The sequence below is a fragment of the Myotis myotis genome, unplaced genomic scaffold, assembly GCF_014108235.1.
Source record: "Myotis myotis isolate mMyoMyo1 unplaced genomic scaffold, mMyoMyo1.p scaffold_m19_p_10, whole genome shotgun sequence".
NCBI classification, from domain to species: Eukaryota; Metazoa; Chordata; class Mammalia; order Chiroptera; family Vespertilionidae; genus Myotis; species Myotis myotis.
Window position 1 is genome coordinate 63,917,375 of NW_023416314.1, and position 25,431 is coordinate 63,942,805.

Genomic DNA, 25,431 nt, shown 5'->3' on the forward strand with positions numbered 1-25,431 from the left:
AACAGCTCCGCCCAAGTCAGTCAGAGTGGGGAAGTAAGACTATAGCTTTAACCAGATACTGAACTAGTTTCCTGACTCCATTTTCCTTTTCATCCTGGCTGTAGTATTTGATGCACTCCCACCCCTCCCAACAATGTGAGTGTTCTTTATCAGTTTATAGGGCTGGTAAAGACCACTCAACAGTAAAATTACTTTTACACACAGTAAAATTGCTCCACTACCTGCCACTTGGCCAAAAGTATTCCTGTCACATCCTATCTAATAAAAGAGAAACATGGTAATTGGTATACGACCGCTACCCTTCCCATTGGCTAATCAGTGATATATGCAAATTAACTGCCAGCCAAGATGGCGGCCGGCAGCCAGGCAGCTTGAAACTAACATGAGGCTTGCTTACTTCAGTGACGGAGGACTCCAACGTTCCCCGCCTGCCGCTGCAGGCCTCTGAGCTGCAACTCTAAGCAACTATGTAACAAATATAGAAGCTAAACAAAACCCCAGAAACCTGCTTTAGTCCGCCGCCGGGCTTCAGCCAGCAAGATCGCAACATTGTAAGCAAAGGCCAGAAACCTACTTTCAGCAGCGGAGGCCTAAGAGCTGGAGCCAAGCCTCAAAGCTAAAGCTGGCCCAGAATAAAAAAGAAAAAAGAAAAAAAGGAGCGGTTGGGAGCTTCAGTCACCCCCAGCCTGAAAACAGCCCTCAGCCCCTCACCCAGTCTGGCCAGGCACCCCAGTGGGGACCCCCACCCTGATCCAGGACACCCTTCAGGGCAAACCAGCCGCCCCCACCCATGCACCAGGCCTCTACCCTATATAGTAAAAGGGTAATGTGCCTCCCAGCACCGGGATCAGTGAGACAGGGGGCAGCGCCCAAACCCCCTGATTGCCCTGCGGCTCTGTGTGTGACAGGGGGCGGGGCCACAACCTCCCTATCCACCCTGCTCTGTTCGTGACAGGGGAAGGTGCCCCAACCACCTGATTGCCCTGCAGCTCTGTGTGTGACAGGGTGCGGCGCCCCAACACCCCCCCCCCCCCCACGGGCCCTGTTCTGTGTGTGACGGTGTAGAGCCATAACCTCCCCATCGGCCCTGCCCTGAGTGTGAGAGTGGCGGCACCCCGACCCCCTGATGGGCCCTGCTCTGTGCGTGACAGGGTACAGAGCCCCAACCTCCCTGGTGGGCCCTGCTCTGTGAGTGACAGGGTACAGAGCCCCAACCCCCCTGATGGGCCCTGCTCTGTGCTTGACAGGAGGTGGCGCCACAACCTCCCCATCAACCCTGCCTTGAGTGTGACAGGGGACGGTGCCCCAACCCCCCAATTGGCCCTACCCTGAGCGTGACTGAGGTTGGCATCGCAACCTCCCAATCTTCCCTGCTCTGTGCATGACAGGGGGCGGCGCCCCAACTCCCCAATCGGCCCTGCTCTGAGCCCGACCAGGGGCTGCACATAGGGATTGGGCCTGCCCTCTGCCACCCGGGAGCAGGCCTAAGCCAGCAGGTCGTTATCTCCCGAAGGGTCCCAGACTGCGAGAGGGCACAGGCCGGGCTGAGGGACCCCCCTTCCCTCACCCCCCCCCCCGAGTGCACAAATTTTTGTGCACCGGGCCTCTAGTTTATAATAAAATGCAAACTACTTACCATATACAGCCAACAAGGTGCCTAATTTCAAGGGAAAAGGCAATGGTGGCCTTTTCAGGGTAACCATTGTGTCCCTAGGGGTGTTGAACACCTATTTCAACAGCAGCTGAAGGTGAGGTTTCCTCAGTGGCTCTACAGACTCTTCAAATCTTGCCTATTCTGCCACTACTGCCAAGTTGCTGTGAGTTTTTGTCAAAGTTCTCAGAGCACAGCCACAACACCTGCTCTACTCTGTACCTACAGGTCCAGACCCAGCCTGCTCCAGGCAGTTGGTTTCTTTGTGAGGGTCACTTAACGCAGAAATGGAAGATGGCCGCTTCAAATGGCATCTTGATAATTATTCCAAGCAACAGTGACTGGTAATGAAGAGCTATTAGATGGCTCAAGGAGCCAGGTAACTAGGATTAGCAGAAAGGGTGTGCTGGTTGGGATGCCATTACAAGTGGACAAAAGTGATCTAGTAGGAGCTAAAAATATACACGTCGCCCAAGAAACAGAGGATCTTGGAGGCGAGGCAGTCTTTTTCTTTGTGTTCTGCTGAGATATCGCTCTGTGAACTTTTTTTCCTTTTAAAAATTTTCACGTTACCTCATATAGTTCTCAGTTCATGGCCAGCATCATTATCATCAGGAGCCCAAGCTTCTCTCTCTCGCTCTCTTGGTTGTTCTTCCCCCCCATGTTCAGTCCCTCTCTCTTCTTGACCCTCCTGGGCTTTCACTGTTAAGTGTAGACTAGGCGTCCCTCCGCTTCCTTCCTCATCTTCCAGTTGGAGTGGATTAGCATCTCTTGTTCTACATGTCAAAAGTAGAATTATTGGTAACACATACATTTTGCAACAGCCTTAGAAGATGGTCTGTTCTTCTCCCATGAGTTCAGAGAGGTCACCTCACTTGGGCTTAGAAGCTGCCCCCTCTTTGAGAGAGGACTGGAGTGGGGACTCTAAACTTCCAGCAACCAACTTAGGGGCAGCCAAACCAAGAGGCCCAGAGATCAGACCCTCTCCCGGAGTCCCCTCTCCTGTTGACTCCTTTTTCCAAAGTGCCCAATTTTATCAAGGACTTCCTAGAGGGAAACAGGATAGTGTGCCTATGGCCACAGGACTATTTGGGGTAGCAGGCAGGGGTGTCTGGGAGGAGTTTGACCTTAGAGTCTCTCAGCTTATTAGGTCCCTGCAGGGAGACCTTGGGCAAGTTCTCTCCCTTCTTGGGGTCTCCCTTCCCTATTTGTAAATTAAGGAAGTCTGTCTCTTTGTTCTTCCCTATTCAATTTTGTTCAAACTTATTACTTGGGTAGTTTTTTGTGTTTTTTTTTAAAGATAGGTTCTGGGAATTAACCCTTATACATTTAAGTTCAATAGGTCTGGGGTGAGGCCCCGTAATATGCATCTTTTATTTTTATGTACTTAATTAATTTTTTTTGCCTAATCCTTACCCAAGGATATTTTTCCATTGATCTTTTAGAGAGAGTGGAAGAGAGAGGGAACGACAGAAACATCGATGTGAAAGAAACACATTGATTGATTGCCTCCTGCAGGGCATGGGCCAGGGAGGAACCTGCAACCAAGGTATGTACCCTTGACCAGAATTGAACCTGGGACTCTTTGGTCCACAGGCTGTCACTCTATCCACTGGGCCATACTGGCTAGGGCTAATCTGCATCTTTTAATAAGCAGAGGCATCAACAGACCTGCCTGAGAAACAGACCAGTGCTTTGCAGAGCTGGCGAGGCACCAGCATCCTCTAGCCAGATGTTAGAATGCAGTCTTAGGCTCCTTTTGCAGACACTCTGATTCAGAGGGGCTAGAGTCTGCGCTCGCAAGCCACATGCGGCTCTTTGGCCCCTTGAGTGTGGCTCTTCCTAAGCCTTAGGAGTACCCTAATTAAGTTAATAACAATGTACCTACCTATATAGTTTCAGTTTAAAAAATTTGGTTCTCAAAAGAAATTTCAATCGTTGTACTGTTGATATTTGGCTCTGTTGACTAATGAGTTTGCCGACCACTGGGCTAGACTATGTCCCAGTAATTTGCATTTCTCAAGAGGTGATGGCAATGATGCTGGTGACCATCCTTAATGCCAGTTGTTAATTTCATTGGTCAAGAACTACTCTAAGTACATTACAAATATTAATTCATTTTATCTTCATAACAATCATAGGAGGCAGCTACTGTTATCCCCATTTCAAAGGAAACTATGATCATAGAGAGGTCAAGCAATTGGCCTCAAGACACACAGCTATTAGCAGAGCCAGGATTAAACCCAAGCAGCCAGACATGGTGACATTGCTTTCTCCTCTATTATTCCAATCAGCCTCCACCACCCCAGCCTACTTCTTGGCTCTGCTCCCTTGTAGCCCGGCTCCCCGCTGCCCCCATCCATTCCTCTGTGACACCCTTCCCGCCCCCCTTCCCCCCGCACGCCCCTCATCGCCTTGGCTCTCTAATGTGCACCTTCAAGGACCACTCTGGCACTTGCAAATAGAGCCCCTAAGAACCACGCCCAGCCCTAGGCCAGCAGCTTTCCCTGGGGACAGAAGCTTCTTCAGGAAAGATGGAGTTCTGCCTCTAGTCTGCTGATGGCGACAGAGGATAAGCCTGATGGAACAGGACAATACAAGGAGGCGGGGAAAAGGGACATGAGGATTGACACTCATAATGGCCAATGGCAGCACGGTGTCGGTTTGCCTACTCTGATTCTTTGGTGCCCAAAGGCTTCCCACCACTTTAGGGTAATGCGTTTGTGGCGTGGAATGGAAAGGTGGGAATGGGAGATGCTGTGTCATGTGCTCCCTGAAGGTGCACATGTTATTCCAAAGTTGCTCTAGCTTATGTTAATTCAACCCCCCCCCCCCCCCCCCCCCCCCCCCCCCCCCGCCAATTTACCCTCCTCTCAGTTAAGGCCCAACTCAACTGTCTCTGGCACAACTTGTGTGTTTGTCAATCTGTGTCCTTGGAGTTTTTGTAAAGGCCAGCCTGGTATTTGTAATTTCCAGTGCTGCGTGGGAGCGGGCGTGAAGAGACTAGAGGAAGATTACTTGTGAGACTGTCCACCAAATGCCAATTCATAGGACTGTCTCATTTCATCCACTTTCTATTTCACTCATTTCCTGTTTCACAGATTAGGAAACAAGGTAAATAACCTGCCCAAGAGCAGTCCTTGGGTGATTTTGACTCATGTCAGCCGCCACAGTCCTAAGACTTTTATTGTGTCTATCCATTCAGCTATTCATTATGAGGGACCAATCTGCAAGGCATGGGTCTAGCTGCTATAAAAAACACAAAAGAATAGGTTTCTGCTGTAAAGTAGAGGAGATAAAAAAGATATGCACACAGGATATTCATACCTATTTTCCCCTAGATAATATGATGGGGTCTGAAGATACAGACATGGATAAAAATCTACCCTTCCCTTTCTAAAAATCATGCTTTAGGCAACAGTAATCTCTGGACTTTTCATTTCCCACCCCTATAATTTTTGATAAATTGAGCATTCACCCTGTTTATCCTTATTTAAAAATATTTTTTTCGTTCAGAATTAATATATTAAATGTCAGACACACTTCATTTCTTATTTTTCAGAATAAAATGTAAATGGAGTTTCAAGTATTTTCTTCATTTGCCCCAGTGATCATCTTGGGCACTTCCTGGAGAGCTTCCTCAGTTTGGGACCCTCCACCACAAGAATGAGGCTGACTCTCCCTTCTTTATTCAGATCTCTGTTAAATAACAGGTTTACAGAAAGGCCTTCCCTGACAACTTTTTTTCTTTTTTTAGTCCTCACCTGAGGATATTTTTCCATTAATATATTTTTTTTATAATTTTTTTTTTATTGATTTTTTACAGAGAGGAAGGGAGAGAGATAGAGAGTTAGAAACATCGATGAGAGAGAAACATCGATCAGCTGCCTCCTGCACATCTCCCACTGGGGATGTGCCTGCAACCCAGGTACATGCCCTTGACCGGAATCCAACCTGGGACCTTTCAGTCCGCAGGCCTACGCTCTATCCACTGAGCCAAACCAGTTTCAGCATTTTTCCATTAATTTTTAGAGAGAGTGGAAGAGAGAGGGGAAGACAGAGCGGAATATCAATGTGAGAATAACACATTGATTGGTTGCCTCCTGCACTCCCCCTGACCAGTGCCTGGGCAGGGAGGAGCCTGCAACTGAGGTACGTGCCCTTGACCAGAATCGAACCTGGGACCTTTCAGTCTGTAGGCTGACTCTCTATCTACTGATCCAAACTAGCCAGGGCCCTGACAACTTTCTATAACATATTACCTTCTTCCTCTCTGTTATCTTTTGGCCCCTTATCCTAATTTATTTTTTATACTCTATTTCAATGTATAGCAAATGTGATAATTGGTTTCATTTTTGCCTTCTAGTATCAGAATGTGAGCTTCAAGAGGGGCAGGAGGAGTCCCCAAGACTGGTGTATGTGAGAGGAAAGCAAGAAAGCCAAAAGGTTTGGGGATGGAGGGGAAAGCTTTGCCTAGCACCTCCCAACATCCCCTGAGGCTAGGCTGGGAACAGAAGCAAGACAAGTCATGTTTCTCCTGGTTCCTACATTCTTGTAATCATCAGAGCCTTCCCTCTACCTGCCTTATCTGCATTCTCTTCCTCTTCTGACTTTTAGTGAGGAATAGCACATTTCCGGTCCCCACCACCACAGGTAGAAAAGAGAAAGTTTTGATATGCAAAGATCTTCAGTGAGACACAGTTATAGTTCAGAGAAGGAAGCTGTCTCTCTCAACATCTTCTCACCTTAGGCGTTTGTAGAGTTGTAGAAAGTGCTCTGGGCCAGAAGCCAGAAGACCTAATCTCCATACCTGTGTTTGCCTTCAAAGAAAGGAATGAATGGAATAGTTAAACACCCTGTCCCCACACCATCCAATTCCCTTCCCATACACAGGAGCCATGGAAACTACACATTGACCCTGAACTAAACTTCTTATCCAAACTGTGTCCTGAACTAATGATAAATGATGAATCTTGCCTACTTACAAGTTTGTGTGCACTGTAAGGAGAACATCCTGGTAAACCTAAACAGAGAAGTTATTTTTGATACGATTTATACTGTAATATAGAGATTGTGCATTATATGATTTATAAACCATGAGCCCCAGCTGCACTGAGGATGGGAACCAGTTACTCACTCCTAAAGAGCTAGCTTGACCAGCAGGGAGTAAAGTTGAGTGTGCAGACATTCACTCGCTTCTCTGAATGGAGGTGGTGCACACCCATGCCAATCTCACACCCAGCAGCCAAGTGTACTCCTTCCTGTGGCCTGAAGCTCACCCAAGTCATTGCAGCCGCCCTCCTGATGAGAAAACATATGCTCCACCAGCTCTTTTGCAGTCCTACATCTGACAATCCGTGACATGAAGCATTTTTTCATGTCTATTGGCTAAGGAAGGATCTTTAAATAGAAGTGACTCACTGCAAGGGAAATTCTATGATACCGAAAGAAAACAGCCAGGGTTTTGGCTCCGAGGGACCATGGCAGAGGAGCAGAGGCATTTGGCTCCTCCACCACACTCACTCTTCTGTCTGTGAAGAGGGCGAAGAATGAATCTTTTGAAAAGATGTCATCTTATTGGGTTGCAGGGGGAAGCAGAGGGAGAATAGCCAGTACTTTATTTCATGTAATAGTAGAAAGATTTGAGTTCAACTCTGAGCGTTGGAAAATTTTTATTGATTTACTAACAAGTTAATAAGAGAATATGATAGGTTAGTAAATTTATAAGATTTTTAGTGGAGGGAATATCCCTTTATGAAGCATTAAGCTTTGAATGGACAATGTATACTTTTCAAAAGAAACTAACAGCATACACAAGGAAAACAAATTAATTTCACTGGATTCTCTAGACACCTGAAGTTTCTAGAGATAATCTATGACTCTACAAGCATGTTGTGTAGTCATCTTGTATACTCAAGAGTGAGTGGACATCACTCATTCATTTTGTTGGAGTTGGAGCCGACTTGATAACGGCATATACTAACGACATGCAAGCATGAACTCTTTTTTAGTATATTTTCACAGCAACTAAGCAGTTCAGTGTTTGTGCATGAGATTGGCTGATCTCGCCCCAAGTGAAAAGTTTTACCTCAGATATATTTCTCATAAATAGTTTCCAGGAAGTCACTGAGCATGCTCAAACAAGGATGAACTAAAGGCCTACAACACCTGAGTTTAGGGGCAGAGGGAGGTAAAGATTTAGATTAAGTTTAGATGACATCAGGGGCCAAAGGGGATAGCAGTGTGTGTGTGTGTGTGTGTGTGTGTGTGTGTGTGTGTGTGTGTGTGTTGGGTGGGGGGGACAGCTAATGAGAGGCCACAATCTCCAAGTCCTGAAGTAGGCCCTTGGAAGACAAACTGTTCTGAAAGGTTGTTGCCCTTACTGGTACTTAAACACTTTTATTTCACTCCTGGGCATCAATGTTAAATTTTTAAAAAGCTTACCTCTGGGTACATTGGGTACTCTTCCCATGGTGACAAGGCAAGGTGTGGCTGCCAAGAACTTCGGTTGAACTATCCCTAATTTTCCCTATGGAAACAAGAGTTCCTTCAGGGTAAGGAAGGAAGAAATGGTTCTTTTACCTACTGTCTCTTCCCTGTGTCCTATAAAGGCACAGCAAGCTCACCTTCAAAGACAGTCTATTGGGATCCATTTTGGTGCTGACCATATTCCTGAATTGAGACCTTCAGTGAAGCTAAAAAAAAAAAAAAAAGAGTCTGGTGTGAAGGGAAGATTCACATGTAAAGCCTGAGACTCAGGTAATACTTTAGGGGAGGTGGAGCCCATGGTACAGTAGGAACCTGGCCCAGGTTCCTCTGACTGCAGTGGCAAGTGTATGAGGCAAATATGAGGCAACCAACACATGACCCAAACACGTGTCTGCCTTCTTCACACCAACAATGATATGGAGCAATGGAAAAAAAATAAAAAGAATCAAAAACAAAAGAAACGTGCAATGGCAAAGTGGGAAATAATCAAACAGCATGTCTTTGGGCCAGAAATTCTGAGCAGAAAGATAAACCTAGAAGAAACATCTGAGGGTGCAGACTGCTGTGGAGATGGGAACCCTATAAATTCTTCACGTTTGGGATGAGAGGTAAAAAGTGGGTGGTAGATGGCCTAGGGCAGTGGTCAGCAAACTGCTGCTTGCGAGCCACATGCGGCTCTTTGGCCCCTTGAGTGTGGCTCTTCCTAAGCCTTAGGAGTACCCTAATTAAGTTAATAACAATGTACCTACCTATATACTTTAAGTTTAAAAAAATTGGCTCTCAAAAGAAATTTCAATTGTTGTAGTGTTGATATTTGGCTCTGTTGACTAATGCGTTTGCCGACCACTGGCCTAGGGTGTACTTTTATTGTGGCCCATCTAGTCATCCCTGTCTTTCTTCCATCCTCGCATACTCATTTGACCTAAGCTACATGATAGCTATGGCATTTATTCACAGGCTAAAGTCGTGACTGTGGGCACTGGGGCTGGATATACAGAGTCTGCCAGTGAATGATTACAGGGAGGAACCAGGAGCTTCTAGACTTAAAAACTAGTTACGTGCACTCACCTGTGGCAGCTTATCTCTCCCCTCCCCCATAGTCCCTGTAGGTCAGCCATGATGGACTAATAGATGAATAGTTCTTAAGCAAACTTATTTGTAGATAAAATAAGTGGATAAACAAAAATCATAAAAAACATCAAGTTATAGTGATATTGTGTAAATCCAAATGGTCTTAAAAAAAAATCTACTTGATCAGTTACTTTGTTAGGAAAGTGTCTTAAATTCTCCCACTAAGATTGTGGATTTATTTATTTATTTATTTATTTATTTATTTATTTATTTATTTTTTAAATATATTTTATTGATTTTTTACAGAGAGGAAGGGAGAGAGATAGAGAGTTAGAAACATCGATGAGAGAGAAACATCGATCAGCTGCCTCCTGCACATCTCCCACTGGGGATGTGCCCGCAACCCAGGTACATGCCCTTGACCGGAATCGAACCTGGGACCTTTCAGTCTGCAGGCTGACGCTCTATCCACTGAGCCAAACCGGTTTTGGCAGATTGTGGATTTATTAATCTCTCTTTGTACATCTATGCATTTTGTAGCTACATTGTGTTAGGAAGATTCATGATCCACTTTGTGGGAGGCTTTGGTATCTATCAGATTAAAATTCATTTTGTTACATAGTGATGTTATTACCTTGCTTTCAGTGTAACATTATACACCATTTTTCAACGAGTGTGCCAAAGCACCTTGGTGTGCTGCAAGAATTTTTAAAACATGCAAAACCTGACATTTAGTCAGGAGCACTGACCTCTTTCCCTTAGATAATCAAATGAAAATATGACAACAACCAACAGGCTATAGATGAAACAAAATTATGCCTATTTTTGTCAGATCGCCAATAAAATTTGTTTTTTGGTGTGCTGCAGAATTTTAGTAATTAGTATATGCACTCCATGGGATGAAAAAGGTTGAAAATCGCTGGTCTAGTATATCTTTAATCCTCCTGTGTTGTTTGTTGCAGATGAGCCTTTTCATGGATTCAATGTTTGTGTGCCTCCCAAATTCATGTTGAAGCTCTAATCTCCAATGTGAGGTGGGGCCTTTGGAAGGTGATAAGGTTAGATGAGGTCATGAAGATGGGCTTCCACAATAGGATTGGTGTCCCTCTGTGCAGAGAAAGAGAGACCAGAGCTCTCTGTGTCCACATGTGAGGACCTGGAGCGATGGCAGCCACTACAAGCCAAGAGAAGAAGCCGCAGAATGACACCTACCTTGCTGGCACCTTGATCTTGTACTTCGTAGCCTCCAGAGCAGTGAGATATAAATTCCTATTGTTTAAATCACCTGGTCTATGGCATTTTACTATGGCAGCCTGAGCAGACTAATGCATGCTTCCTGGACTTTGTTTTTAAGTCAATATATGAGAGACCAGTATTTTAATGGGAAAATAAGTTCATTTACTTTTATTGTGATTACTAGAGGCCCGGTGCACAAAAATTTGTGCACTCAGAGGGGAGAGGGGTCTCTCAGCCTGGTCTACGCCCTCTCGCAGTCTGGGACCCCTCGGTAGATAATGACCTGCTGGCTTAGGCCTGCTCCTGGGTGGCAGAGGGCAGGCCCAATCCCTAGGTGCAGCCCCTGGTCAGGCTCAGAGCAGGGCCGATTGGGGAGTTGGGGTGCCGCCCCCTGTCATGCACAGAGCAGGGAGATTGGGAGGTTGTGATGCCACCCTCAGTCATGCTCAGGGTAGAGCCGATTCGGGGGTTTGGGGCACCGTCCCCTGTCACACTTAAGGCAGGGTCGATAGGGAGGTTGCAGCGCCACCCCGTCATGCAGAAAGCAGGGCCGATCAGGGGGTTGGGGCACTGCTCCCTGTCACTCACAGAGCAGGGCCCATCAGGGGGTTGAGGAGCTCCCCCCTTTCACGCACAGAGCAGGGCCCATCAGGGGGTTGGGAAGCTCCCCCCATCACACACAGAGCAGGGCCGATCAGGGGGTTGAGGAGCTCCACCCTGTCACACACAGATCAGGGCCCGTGGGGGGGTGGGGTTGGGGTGCCGCACCCTGTCACACACAGAGCTGCAGGGTGATCAGGGGGTTGGGGAGTCCCCCCTATCAGGCACAGAGCAGGGCTGATCAGGGGTTTGGGGTCCCTTCCCCTGTCATGAACAGAGCAGGGCAGATAGCGAGGTTGTGGCCCTGCCCCCTGTCATACACAGAGCTGCAGGGCGATCAGGGGGTTTGGTCGCTGCCCCCTGTCATGCTGCTCCAGGGGCCAGGAGGCCTCGCAGCTCCGCTGATTCCAGTGCTGGGTGGCATATTACCCTTTTACTATATAGGATAGAGGCCTGGTGCACCAGTGGGGGCAGCTGGTTTGCCCTGAAGGGTGTCCTGGATCAGGGTGGGGGTCCCCACTGGGGTGCCTGGCCAGCCTGGATGAGAGGATGATGGCTGTTTGCAGCTGGTCACACCCCCTTCAGGGTGGGGGTCCCCACTGGGGTGCCTGTCCAGTCTGGGTGAGAGGCTGAGGGCTGTTTTCAGGCTGGCGGGTGACTGAAGCTCCCAACCTGTCCTTTTTTTCTTTCTTTTTTTTTATTCTGGGCCAGCTTTAGCTCTGAGGCTTGGCTCCAGCTCTGAGGCATCGGCTGCTGAAAGCAGGTATCTGGTTTGTTTGGGTTCTATAATTGTAACACTGTTGCCGTCCTGCTCACTCCAGCTCTGAGATCCTGGCTGGCTGAAAGCAGGGATCTGCGTTTGTTCTATAATTGAAACAATGTTGCGGTCCTGCTGGCTGAAGCCTGGCTGGCTGAAAGCAGGTTTCTGGGGTTTTGTTTAGCTTCTATATTTGTAACAATGTTTCTTAAACTGCAAGCTCAGAGGCCAGCAAGGCAGGCGGGGAATGTTGGCAAGCAAGCCTCCTGTTCGCTTCAAGCTGCCGGCCGCCATCTTGGTTGGCAGTTAATTTGCATATCGCCCCGATTAGTCAATGGGAAGGGTAGTGGAGGTACGGCTAATTACCATGTTTCTCTATTATTAGATAGGATTGAGATTTGGGTACTTATGTTAGTCATATTTAAAAGATCTTCATATTTCCTATGCTTTCTTGTTGTTTCTTTAATCCAGGCGCATGATAAAGTTTGGGAATCACTGTGTTAATGGAGCTATGCAGGGACAGGTATGGGAAGCTGCCAGGTAGACTGTGCTAAGGTGGCCTGAGCCCCACGCCCTGGATGCATATCCTTTTCTAGATATGGGATCTGAGGCACCATTTTCAAGTAGGCAAATTTTATTTGCTTTCTCTTTTTTTCACCTCTGTATTTGCACCTGCATTTTGAGTGCCAAAATATAGTTGTTTTCTTATAACCATAAGCTCCAGACTTTATTTTTTTAGCTAAGATTTCTCTACCCTTAAAAATTAAAATATCTTTCCTTTATTTCTCAGACCACATTTTCATTGAGTCAATATAAAATTAGCTATATCTTAAGAGTTTAATCATCTGATTGGACTGATTTATATTAAGGTGTGAATGACAAAGCTACCACAGTCTTCTAAGATGAATTGGAGTTCATCTTAGAAGACTGTGGTAGCTTTGGAATTGGAATTTTTTTAAAAAAGCTCACTAACATATCATTCTTTAATTGCTAGAATTGAATTTTCTACAATCATATAAACATTAAATTCTGTGGAGATTTAATTTTTTAAAAATTTATTTGTTGACAGTATTATAGATGTTCCCCATTTTCCCCATTCTACATAGCTCCTGCCCCACCCAGGCCTTCCCCACACTATTGTCTGTGTCCATGGGCTATGCATATATGTATATATGTTCTTTGGTCAATCTCTTCCCATCCCCTCCACTCCCACTCCTCTGGGGTCTGTCATTCTGTTCCATGGACCTATTTTGTTCCTCAGATTATTTTGTTCATTAGATTCCATATGTAAGTGAGATCATATGATATTTGTCTTTCTCTAACTGCTCATTTTGCTTAGCATAATAATCTCCAGGTCCAGCCATGCTGCTACAAAGGGTAAGAGCTCCTCCTCCTCCTCCTCCTCCTCCTCCTCCCCCTCCCCCTCCTCCCCCTCCCCCTCCTCCCCCTCCTCCTCCTCCTCCTCCTCCTCCTCCTCCTCCTTCTTCTTTTCAGCCACATAGTATTCCATTGTGCAAATGTACCACACAGTTTTTATTCACTCATCTACTGATGGGCACTTGGGTTGCTTCCAGATCTTAGCTATTGTCAATAATGCTGTTATGAGCATAGGGATGCATACATTTTTTCTCATTGGTGTTTCAGGATTCTTAGGATATATTCTGAGAAGTAGGATTGCTGGTGAAACAGCAGTTCCATTTTTAACATTTTGAGGAAATGTCATATTGTTTTCCGTAGTGGTTGTACAGTCTGCATTTCCAAGGAGATGCAGGCTCCTCTGTGTCAAAAAGATTAGTAACACCAGATTGAATATTTAAAATCTTAAGGTTAGTTTTCTTTATATAGAGTGAAGTAAGGGTTCAGCTTCATTCTTTTGAGTATGACTATCCAGTTGTCCCAGCAACTTTTTTTTGAAAACACGATTCTTTCCCCCATTATGTTTTGGCACCCTTGTTGTAAATTAAGTAAAAATTAACCTATTGTAAATAATAATAGGAAAATGTTTGTATAACCTTGGAGTAGGTAAAACTCTCCTAACTAGTAAAAGCAAACATAGAAGACCCAGTGAAAAAAATAATGGGTTACATGAAAACTAAAAATTTTTGGATGTCAAAATCTCTATCTGGGGATCCTAGACTTATCAGGGTGACCACTTCATGTGTTATATAAATGTTAAATACTGTGTTGTATACCTGAAACCAATATAATATTGTATTTCAACTGTAATTAAAAAATAAAATAATTTTTTTAAAAGCTACATCTAGAAAATAAAAATCATTATAAATTGGGAAATAAAATTTTAGAACCCACCTTAAGTGTTCATATTATTCCCAATAGTCAAAATGCTCTTAAAGAATTTTAATAATAACACAAAAGCCCAGTATAAAGTGGTCAAAGGATATGAACAGATGATTAGGAGTAAACCCCAAGTGACTGATAAACATATGAAAATATGTTCAATTTAATTAGGGAAATGAAAATGGAGTCTATAATAAGATGACATTTTTTTCATCCATGATTTTGGCATCAATTAACAAGAGAGGTAATATCCAGAGTTAGTGAGAATATGAGGAAACAGTTTGTCTATCTATTGCTAACAGAAATAAAATTGGGGTAATTTTTGGGGAAAGTAATCTGGCAGTGACTACTACACTTGCCTTTTGACTTGCTAATACACTTTTACAAATCAGTCCTATTGAGTTATGTTCCAGGATATAAACATATGTGCACAAGGATGTTTACTGAAGCACTGTTTGTAGTGGCAAAGGACCGTGAGTAATTTGAATCTAATAAAAGAATGGCTGACTAAATTACAGTGCATTCAGTCCATGGAGTATTATACTGTTATTAAAAAGAATGAATTAGTGCTATATTGATTGACTTAAAGGAATGTCTATGCTGTGCTAAAGGCAAATTAAAAAGTTATAAAGAAAGGGAATTTTCTTCTACTTACTAGATAAGATGCTGCCCAATTCATGAATTGCTTAATAAAGCCACTTAGGTCTTTAAAATAAGTTATGAAAGAACAGATAACAAATAGCTTTATATTTGTTAGTATGAGCAAGGTGTGGGAAAGGGGAAGTGAGAGATTATTAACGTCTTAAAATAACATTGGGTTTTTTCACTTGTATAGCAGCATATGTTACCTAGGTGATCAAAAGTTAACAAAGAAAAAATTTAAACTTTGTTGACATCTCTGCCCCCAAATAATCCTATTCATTATATCTGGCTAAGACTTTACACCTGTAGCTTAAATGATCATCCCACTGACTTCATTGCAGAGTGAACCTCCTATTTTTTTGTACAAGAGAACTGAAGTGCAAGAAAGATTGTGCCTTTCCAAGGTCAACTAGTAAGTGGCCAAATTAGATTTAGAACTAGCCCAATGTTAGTTCTATTCTTGCTGGATACTGCTCCAAAGTTGCAAGGAAGTTATCAAAACTTTTAGTTGTTTTTAAAAATTTTGTTTTGAACCTTTTATACTGCTATGTGTTAGCACCTTATTTAATATGTTCAGTAGCTCAAGTTATTATCATTGTTCAGATGAGGAAACCAAGACTCAAAAGGTGATTTGTGTAAGGCCGTTCAGCTAAGACAGTGGCAGACACGAGACATGCACCACCTTGCCAAATTCCAATTCTAGTGTTAGTTCAATCTGCCTCAAGGCCGCCTAGATTTCTTGCATGCACCACCTCAGGATCGTGGCCAGGAGAGAATTTTCCTTGTGGGCTCCCCTCCAATTTTTAGGGCTGCTGAGCTTGCCAGTTCTTTTGACCACTTGGCCAAACCAGTCTCCTTTGCAAATCCTTTATGGTCACCTCTGGAGTCTCTCTGGAGCTCAGTCCCTATACCTCCTTCCTCATGATATAACACATGGCATTTTTGTTGTTATAGGCATAACTTTATAAAATATACACATTTTAAAACCACATAATAAGGCTACTATGATTTTTAACCACGTTTGGTCTGTGTTTATTTTTTAATATATCTAGTACCACAAAGAATGCCTATGAACCAGTCACCTCTGAACCTCTGTGGGCTCTTACAGCTTTGGGATCACAGGATTGGGAGTCCAGAAAGCTAGTGCAGCCTCACCCTCTGCATTCCTTCACAATGTGTCAGTGGTCTCTGGGATGCTCTTTTCATATCAATGTTCTTCATTAATCCTTAGCGGGAAAACTGGGACACAACAGCTGCCTTAGGGAGAGGCATGCCCAACTGATGGCAGTTAGCACTCACCTATTAAATCTTTAGGGATTCTGAGGCAACCTGATGTTGCAAGATTTTTTGGAGGACTTTGGATGGACCTGAAGGTCAAGGGGTCATTCTAGCTTTGACCTAGGTTAAAATTGATTTCTTAAATTTTACCTTGAGACATTGACTGGACACTTTCACATCTCTACTGATTGGTAATGAATTCCTGGTTTTAGTTCAACTGGAGTTCACCAAGTGATCCTTTTACTGTCAAACCTGGGGGGTGTTTTTCACAGAGTCTTTCTGGGTCCAAAATCTTCTTTGCTGGCTGCTGATATATCTTCTCTGTCTCAGAATTCCTAATGAGGTTCCCCTTGACAATGCAATAGAGCAACCTGACTCTCAATTCAAGAACCTGGATGTGTGAGTATATTATGCACCTCTGAACACTCAGGGAGGGATTGTTCAGCCAGACAGAGGACCTTGGACTTCTGGTGGCTTTAAATGTGGTTGTAAATCTTAGTGCCCAAAGAACACTGTTCTAGCTGACCAGTGTGGCTGGTGGCAAGGCATGCAGGTTCCTCTGGCTCAAAAAGATTGGCAACAGCAGTTTGAATATTTAAAATCTCTGAGTTAGTTTTCCTTATATAGTGTGAGGTAAGGGTTCAGCTTCATTCTTTTGAAAATGACTATCCAGTTTCCCAGCAACCTTTGTTGAAAACACAATTCTTTCCCCCATTAAATGATTTTGGCATCCTTGTTGAAAATCAGTAGACCATAGATATATGGATTCATTTCTTAATTCTCAATTCTATTCCTTTTACCTAAATGTCTATCATTATGACAAAAGCAGTGATGGCGAATCTATGACACGCGTGTCAGAAGTGACACGCAAACTCATTTTTTTGGTTGATTTTTCTTTGTTAAATGGCATTTAAATATATAAAATAAATATCAAAAATATAAATCTTTGTTTTACTATGGTTGCAAATATCAAAAAATTTCTATATGTGACACGGCACCAGAGTTAAGTTAGGGTTTTTCAAAATGCTGACACGCCAAGCTCAGAAGGTTCGCCATCACTGCAATAGCATATCATATTGATTATAGTAAACTGCTTTATAATAAACTTTGAAATAAAAGTGTAAGTCCTCCTACTTGATTCTTCCTTTTCAATATTGTTTTGGCTATTTGGAGACTCTTGCAATTCCACATGGATTTTAAGATCAGCTTTTCCATTTCTAATAAAAACTGTCATTGAGCTTTTGATACGGATTACATTGAATCTATAAATCATTTTGAGTATTATCACCATTTACTAATATTAGTCTTCCAATCCATGAAAAAAAGGTTGTCTTTTCATTTATATATGTTTGTTAAATTTTCTTTCAGTAATGTTTTGTAGTTTTCACTGTACAAGACTTGCATCTACTTGGTTAAATTTATTTCTAAATATTTTATTTCTTTTGATGCTATTGTAAATGAAAGGTTTTCTTTTCTTTTTTTTTCTTAATTAAATCTTTATTGTTCAGATTATTACATTTGTTCCTCTTTTTTCCCCCCATAACTCCCCTCCTCCCAGTTCCCGCCCCACCCTCCGCCCTCATTCCCCACCCACTGTCCTCATCCATAGGTGCACGATTTTTGTCCAGTCTCTTCCCACATCTCCCACACCCCTTTCCCCCCCAAGAATAGTCAGTCCATTCCCTTTCTATGTCCCTGATTCTATTATGATCACCAGATTATTTATTCACTTGATTCTTAGATTCACTTGTTGATAGATGCATGTTTGTTGTTCATAATTTGTATCTTTACCTTTTTCTTCTTCCTCCTCTTCTTAAAGGATACCTTTCAGCATTTCATATAATCCTGGTTTGGTGGTGATGAACTCCTTTAGCTTTTCCTTATCTGTGAAGCTCTTTATCTGACCTTCAATTCTGAATGATAGCTTTGCTGGATAAAGTAATCTTGGTTGTAGGTTCTTGGTATTCATCACTTTGAATATTTCTTGCCATTCCCTTCTGGCCTGCAAAGTTTCTGTTGAGAAATCAGCTGACAGGCATATGGGTACTCCCTTGTAGGTAACTGAGTTTCTTTCTCTTGCTGCTTTTAAGATTCTCTCTTTGTCTTTTGCTCTTGGCATTTTAATTATGATGTGTCTTGGTGTGGTCCTCTTTGGATTCCTTTTGTTTGGGGTTCTCCGCGCTTCTTGGAACTGTAAGTCTATTTCTTTCACCAGGTGGGGGAAGTTTTCTGTCATTATTTCTTCAAATAGGTTTTCAATATCTTGCTCTCTCTCATCTTCTGGCACCCTTATAATTCTGATGTTGGTACGTTTGAAGCTGTCCCAGAGGCTCCTTACACTATCTTTGTATTTTCAGATTCTTTTTTCATTTTGCTTTTCCGGTTGGGTGTTTTTAGCTTCTTCGCATTTCAAATATTTGCCTTGATTCTTGCGGTCCTCTGGTCTGCTGTTGGGAGTCTGTATAATATTCGTTATTTCAGTCCGTGTATGTTTAATTTCTAGTTGGTTCTTTATCATAACATCGAGGGTCTCATTAGATTTGTTGAGGATCTCATTAAGTTTATCAGTGGCTTCTAGACAGTTCTTGAGAGACCTTAAAAGTGTGGTTCTGAACTGAATATCCTCCATTGACAGTTTTGTCCTGTTTCTTTGTCTCCGCATTTTGTTCTGCTTTCTTGGTGCACCCCCTAGTGGTCTTTGTGTGCAGTCCTCCTATAGTTAAGCCTTGATTGTTGTAGTTAATACTAGGGGGATTTGACCTCCAGGCCAGCTGGCTGTGAGAATCAGCTGTGTCTGCAGTGGGAAAACTTTTGTCCTCTAGGGAGGTGCTAATCTAGCCTTTGCCTGAGGCTATCTGGCAAATGGCTCTGCGCAGGGCTTGGGCGGGGCGGGTGGGTTGCTCGGGCTCGGGATCAACAGGGTGGGCTGGAGAGAGCAGTTATGGCGGCTCTCAGTTCCATCCCTAGGGGCTCTGCCTCACAGAGTCCCAGCAACCGCTGCAAACCTCGGAGAGAAAGCTGCCTTCAAGTTCCGACTGAAGCCAGACAGTCCCGCTTCTCCCGTTTGAGTCTGGGTCCCTAGAGACTCGCCCGGATCTGGAGCTCAGAGTCTGAGACTCCCTCCCGATTGAAAGCACCAACCACGCCCTCCGCCGCCAGCCCGCTCCGCACTCCTTACCTGAGTATTTCACTTCAGCACTGCGCCTCCTCTGAGTCTGGGTATGATATTCTCTTTCCTCCTAGTTGTAGAATTTCCACTCAGCCAGCCTTCCTGTGGTTCTGGATGATGTCCCTTCTGTCTTTTAGGTGTGTTTTGATTTGGTTGTTCAAGGCAGCAATCTCCGGCGTTAACCTATGCCGCCATCTTGGTTCTCCAAGTCCAAAAGGTTTTCTTAATTTCCTTTCTGGACAATTCATTGCTAGTGTATAGAACTGTAGCTGTGTGTGTGTGCATTGCTCTTATATCCTGCAACTTTGCTGGACTTACTTTATAGCCTTAGTATCTTTTTTTGTGGATTCTTTGAGATTTTCTGTATGTAGAATTATGTTACCTGCAAATAGAGATAGTTTTACTTCTTTCTTCCCAATTTAAATGCCTTTTATTTTATTTTATTTTTTAAATATATTCCATTGGTTTTTTACAAAGAGGAAGGGAGAGAGATAGAGAGTTAGAAACATCGATGAGAGAGAAACATCGATCAGCTGCCTCCTGCATATCCCCCACTGGGAATGCGCCCACAACAAGGTACATGCCCCTGACCAGAATCGAACCTGGGACCCTTCAGTCCGCAGGCCGACACTCCATCCACCAAGCCAAATCAGCCAGGGCAAATGCCTTTTATTTTTTATCTTCCCTAATGCTCTGACTGGGATGCTAGTACAGTGTGAAAAGAGGCATTTTTATCTTGTTACTGATCTTAGGGGGAAACTTTCATTTTTCTCACTATTGAGTATGTTGTAAACGATAGGTTTTTAAAAAAAGCCTCTTATTGTTTTGAAGAAGTTCCCTTCTATTTCTAATTTGTGGAATGCTTTTTTTAAAAACCATGAAACAGTGTTAGATTTGTTAAATACATTTTCTGCATCAATTTAGATGATCATTTTTTTCTTCATTCTGTTAAGGTGGAGTATTACATTGATTGATTTTTGTACATCAAAACACCCCTGTGTTCCTGGGATAACTTACATTTGGTTATGATATATAACTTGTTTAATATGTTGCTGGACCAACTTGCTAGTGTTTTATTGAGGATTTCTACATCTATATTCATAGGATATTGGCTTATAGTTTTACCAATATTTTTGAATTTTGTGATGCCCTGATATGTAATAAAACTATGTTGAAATGTCATCAAAGTATTAGGGAATATGGTGTGAAAACAAGGCTATGGCACATGCAGAAAAGGTAGACAGAGTGGCTTTTTTTTTTTTTTTTTTTTTTTTAATCTGCTGATCTCTCAACCAGCCAGTTCTGCTGAGTCCATTTCCTTTGCCCTACCACCCCTGCCTGGTTACAACCCTGTGCTCACACCTTCAGACATTCACTCTTGGCTGTGCCTCTGAACTCAGCCACTGGCATGTGACATGGCCATGGGCAACGAGCCCAGTGACACATTGGCAGGACCCTTTGTGTAACGTGCCTTCTCACCATTTCTCCTCAGCTTGCTCAGCTGTAACACAGTAAGGTTGGATTAGAACATTGATGTGTTCCAACATGCAAGGATATGAGGAAATAGAGCAGGGAAGTGATTGCATGTTTACCATTATATCATTGGTGGCATCACATATAAACCCTCTTACTCAAACATTCACACTCCCCATCGATTGCTTTTCTTGAGGCAAAGCCCAAACTGATTTCCACAGAGCCCCCTGAACTTTGTCCTAGGCATATTCCTCTAAAGTTATCTTCCTTGTAGGAAGGACTGGTCACTCATTATCTTCTTTTCCCTCACACCCAGTTCTATTCTTCCCACAGAATTCAAAGTGTCTTTATGTTGGCTAACTCCTTTGGAAGATAGCACTTTTACTTTTTAAACTTCATTTAAAAAAATCTTTGTTGTTTAAAGTATTACATAAATCTCCCCTTTCCCTGCATTGACCCCTTCTAGCAGGTCCCTGCCTCCCACCCCCGACCCCAGGCCTTCACCACACTATTGTCTGTGTCCATGAGAGGTCTTTGGTTGATCTCTTCCATTCACTCACCCATCCTCACCTTCCCTCTGAGATTCAACAGTCTGTTCCATGCTTCTATGTCTCTGAGTGTCTCTGGATCTATTTTGTTCTTCAGTTTATTTTGTTCATTAGATTCCACATATGAGTGAGATCATGTGATATTTATCTGTCTCTGATAAACTTTATTTAATTTAATATAGAAGACTGTAGTCTTTTATCTAAAAATTTTAATTTTCTTTATAGTTAGGCTATGTCCTATACCTTACTATATCTGGGCAGTCTTGAATTTAGTTTAATAAATGCTTTATGCTTCATGCTTGATGCAGTCTATGGTGAGAGACAAAGTAATATTTTAAGCTATTAATTTAATCAACATACTTACCCATTAGAGATAATCCATAAAAATGACAGCTAATGTTTATCATGCACTGACAGTATGGCAGACACTGTTGTAAATTGCTTTTCATATTTTAAATCTTAGTCCCTAAATCAACCCTATGCAGTAGGTACTTTTACCACCTACAAATAAGGAAATGGCTACTAATGCTGCCGGCTCTTTACTTAGAGTGAATCAGATCATCATGACACAAAGGGATTATGTTCCTTGCCCAAAATTACAGTCCAATCAGTAAACGAGCCAGAAGTCAAACCTGAAAATCCGGCTCTAATTCCATGCGCTTAGTCACCAAACTATACAGAAGAGCATAGAAACAGAAAGCAGGAGAAAGCATGCACTGTAGAATAGGGTATAACTTTTGGGGGACTTGGGGTATTTATGGGCTTTCCACACTCTCCTCCTGCAGTGACCACTTTCAGCCACAACTATGCTCAGCCTGGTAGCAACGGTGCTTTGTACCACGTTTCCCTGTCACTCTGGCTGCTATTACCTGGACAGAGGATGAACACTTAGTCTGAGCTGGGCCAAATAGATGCTAGATCTGAGGGATGTAAAGCAGGATTCTGGGTGGACCTGTGTGAGGATGGGGGATGGAAGTTTTTGGACTAATAGAGAAAGAGAGTCTAGAAAGGGGAAATAAAGTCATGCAGGATGAGGTTGAGAGGAGATCCAGGCAGATTTTACAGGCTGGAATTGCACAATTGATTGGGCTGGCTGTCCTTATGTTCTGAATTTCCTTTCAAACTCAGAGATTCCTTCTAAAATATTTCCCTTTTCTTTACATGGAAAAAAAAAGTTTCGGCTGCCTTAACCCAAGAAATCTTTTTTTTGTTTTTAATTAAATCTTTATTGTTCAGATTATTACATTTGTTCCTCTTTTTTCCCCCCCATAACTCCCCTCCTCCCAGTTCCCACCCCACCCTCCGCCCTCACTCCCGACCCACTGTCCTCATCCATAGGTGCACGATTTTTGTCCAGTCTCTTCCCGAATCTCCCACACCCCTTTCCCCCCCAAGAATAGTCAGTCCATTCCCTTTCTATGTCCCTGATTCTATTATAATCACCAGTTCATTCTGTTCATCAGATTATTTATTCACTTGATTCTTAGATTCACTTGTTGATAGATGCATATTTGTTGTTCATAATTTGTATCTTTACCTTTTTCTTCCTCTTCCTCTTCTTAAAGGATCCCTTTCAGCATTTCATATAATGCTGGTTTGGTGGTGATGAACTCCTTTAGCTTTTCCTTATCTGTGAAGCTCTTTATCTGACCTTCAATTCTGAATGATAGCTTTGCTGGATAAAGTAATCTTGGTTGTAGGTTCTTGGTATTCATCACTTTGAATATTTCTTGCCACTCCCTTCTGGCCTGCAAAGTTTCTGTTGAGAAATCAGCTGACAGTCGTATGGGTATTCCCTTGTAGGTAACTGAGTTTCTTTCTCTTGCTGTTTTTAAGATTCTCTCTTTATCTTTTGCTCTTGGCATTTTAATTATGATGTGTCTTGGTGTGGTCCTCTTTGGATTCCTTTTGTTTGGGGTTCGCCGAGCTTCTTGGACCTGTAAGTCCATTTCTTTCACCAGGTGGGGGAAGTTTTCTGTCATTATTTCTTGAAATAGGTTTTCAATATCTTGCTCTCTCTCATCTTCTGGCACCCCTATAATTCTGATGTTGGTATGCTTGAAGCTGTCCCAGAGGCTCCTTACACTATCCTCGCATTTTTGGATTCTTTTTTCATTTTGCTTTTCCGGTTGGGTGTTTTTTGCTTCCTCGCATTTCAAATCATTGACTTGATTCTTGCGGTCCTCTGGTCTGCTGTCGGGAGTCTGTATAATATTCGTTATTTCAATCCGTGTATGCTTAATTTCTAGTTGGTTCCCCAATATAACATCGAGGGTCTCATTAGTTTTCTTGTAGATCTCATTAAGTTTATCGGCGGCTTCTAAACAGTTCTTGAGAGACCTTAAAAGTGTGGTTCTGAACTCTATATCTTCCATTGACAATTTTGTCCTGTTTCTTTGTCTCCGCATTTTGTTATGCTTCCTTGGTGCACCCCCTAGTGGTCTTTGTGCGCAGTCTTATAGTTAAACCTTGATTGTTGTAGCTAATACCAGGGAGGGTTTGACCTCCAGGCCAAGTGGCTATGAGAATCAGCTGTGTCTGCAGTGAGAGAACTTCTGTCCTCTAGGGAGGTGCTAATCTAGCCTTTGCCTGAGGCTATCCGGCTATGCCTCTGTGCAGGGCTTGGGCAGGGCGGGTCGCACAGGATCAACAGGGTGGGCCGGAGAGAGCAGTTATGGCGGCTCTCAGTCCTGTCCCCAGGGGCTCTGCCTCTCTGAGTCCCAGCGACTGCTGCAAACCTTGGAGAGAAAGCTGCACTCGCTCTGACCGAAGCCAGACAGTCCCGCTTCTCCCGTTTGAGTCTGGGTCCCCAAAGACTCGCCCGGATCTGGAGCTCAGAGTCTGCGACTCCCTCCGGATTGAAAACGCCAACTGCGCCCTCCGCCGCCAGCCTGCTCCTCGCACTCTGCACCTCAGAATTTGACTTCAGCACTGCGCCTCCTCTGAGTGTTTGTATGTGTTTCTCTTTCCTCCTAGTTGTAGGACTTCCACTCAGCCAGCATTCCTGTGGTTCTGGGTGATGTCCGTTCCGTCTTTTAGTTTCACTTTTGAAGTAGTTGTTCAAGGCAGCAAACTCCGGCGTTAACCTATGCCGCCATCTTGGTTCTCCTCCAGCATACTGTTCTTAATATCTAACCCAAGAAATCTTAATGCATGTGCAAAATTTCTAATCCCTAAGTTACTGCTGAAAAATTTTGTGTTTCCTCCAGACTTTTTTGAGTTATTATATTTTTTTGTCATGATTGAGAACATAGTTGATACGCAGGTTGAAATATCTCTTTGAATATATCATGGTAATAAAAGGCTTTCTTCAGGTGGTATAGCCTTTTCAAGTATTTTTTTTTTTTCTGATTCCTACATAATATTTTGTGGCTTTTTTATTTTCTATATGATTTTTCTTTTCTTCTTCTTGACTACCTGTGAGATGCCATGTCCTGTGTGGCTTAGGGTTTGGGATCTGGAGAAGGGTCGTGGTCAAATGACGAGACAAGACAAGAAATAATAATTTGGAAATTGGTGGCCAGGGGGAGAGTCCAATGTTAGGGGAAGGACTTCACTGGTGCCCAGGCCCTGCCAACCTTTTATTCAATTTTGGATACACATATTGCCCTTAGTCAGGCAGGCAATTCTGATAACAGACAGACTATCTTTTTAAAATATATATATATTTTATTGATTTTTTACAGAGAGGAAGGAAGAGGGATAGAGAGTTAGAAACATCAATGAGAGAAACATCGATCAGCTGCCTCTTGCACACTCCCTATTAGGGATGTGCCTGCAACCAAGGTACATGCCCTTGACCGGAATCGAACCTGGGACCCTTCAGTTCGCAGGCCAATGCTCTATCCACTGAGCCAAACTGGTTAGGGCGTGACAGACAGACTAACTTAAAGATCAGTAAATATTAGTAAAGATTTACTTTGATACTATTTGGTCAAGAAATTGCTTGAGCCACCATTGTCTCGACTAAACAATTGGTGCATAGCTTTGGCCCTTGACAGAGCTCAAGGTTCATCAGCATTCTGAGCTCCTTGTTTACACTTTTCTGATAGTGAAGACAATAGGTAGCTTCCAACAACTACCCACTATGTGAGTTAAAAATGTTCTATTTATCTTTACTCTATTTAAATAGATCCTGTAGGTGATATTCACTTTCCCAGATTTTTTTTTTTTTACCTCTTCCTCAAATTTTACAGGACATCCTGTGAGTGTATGAGGA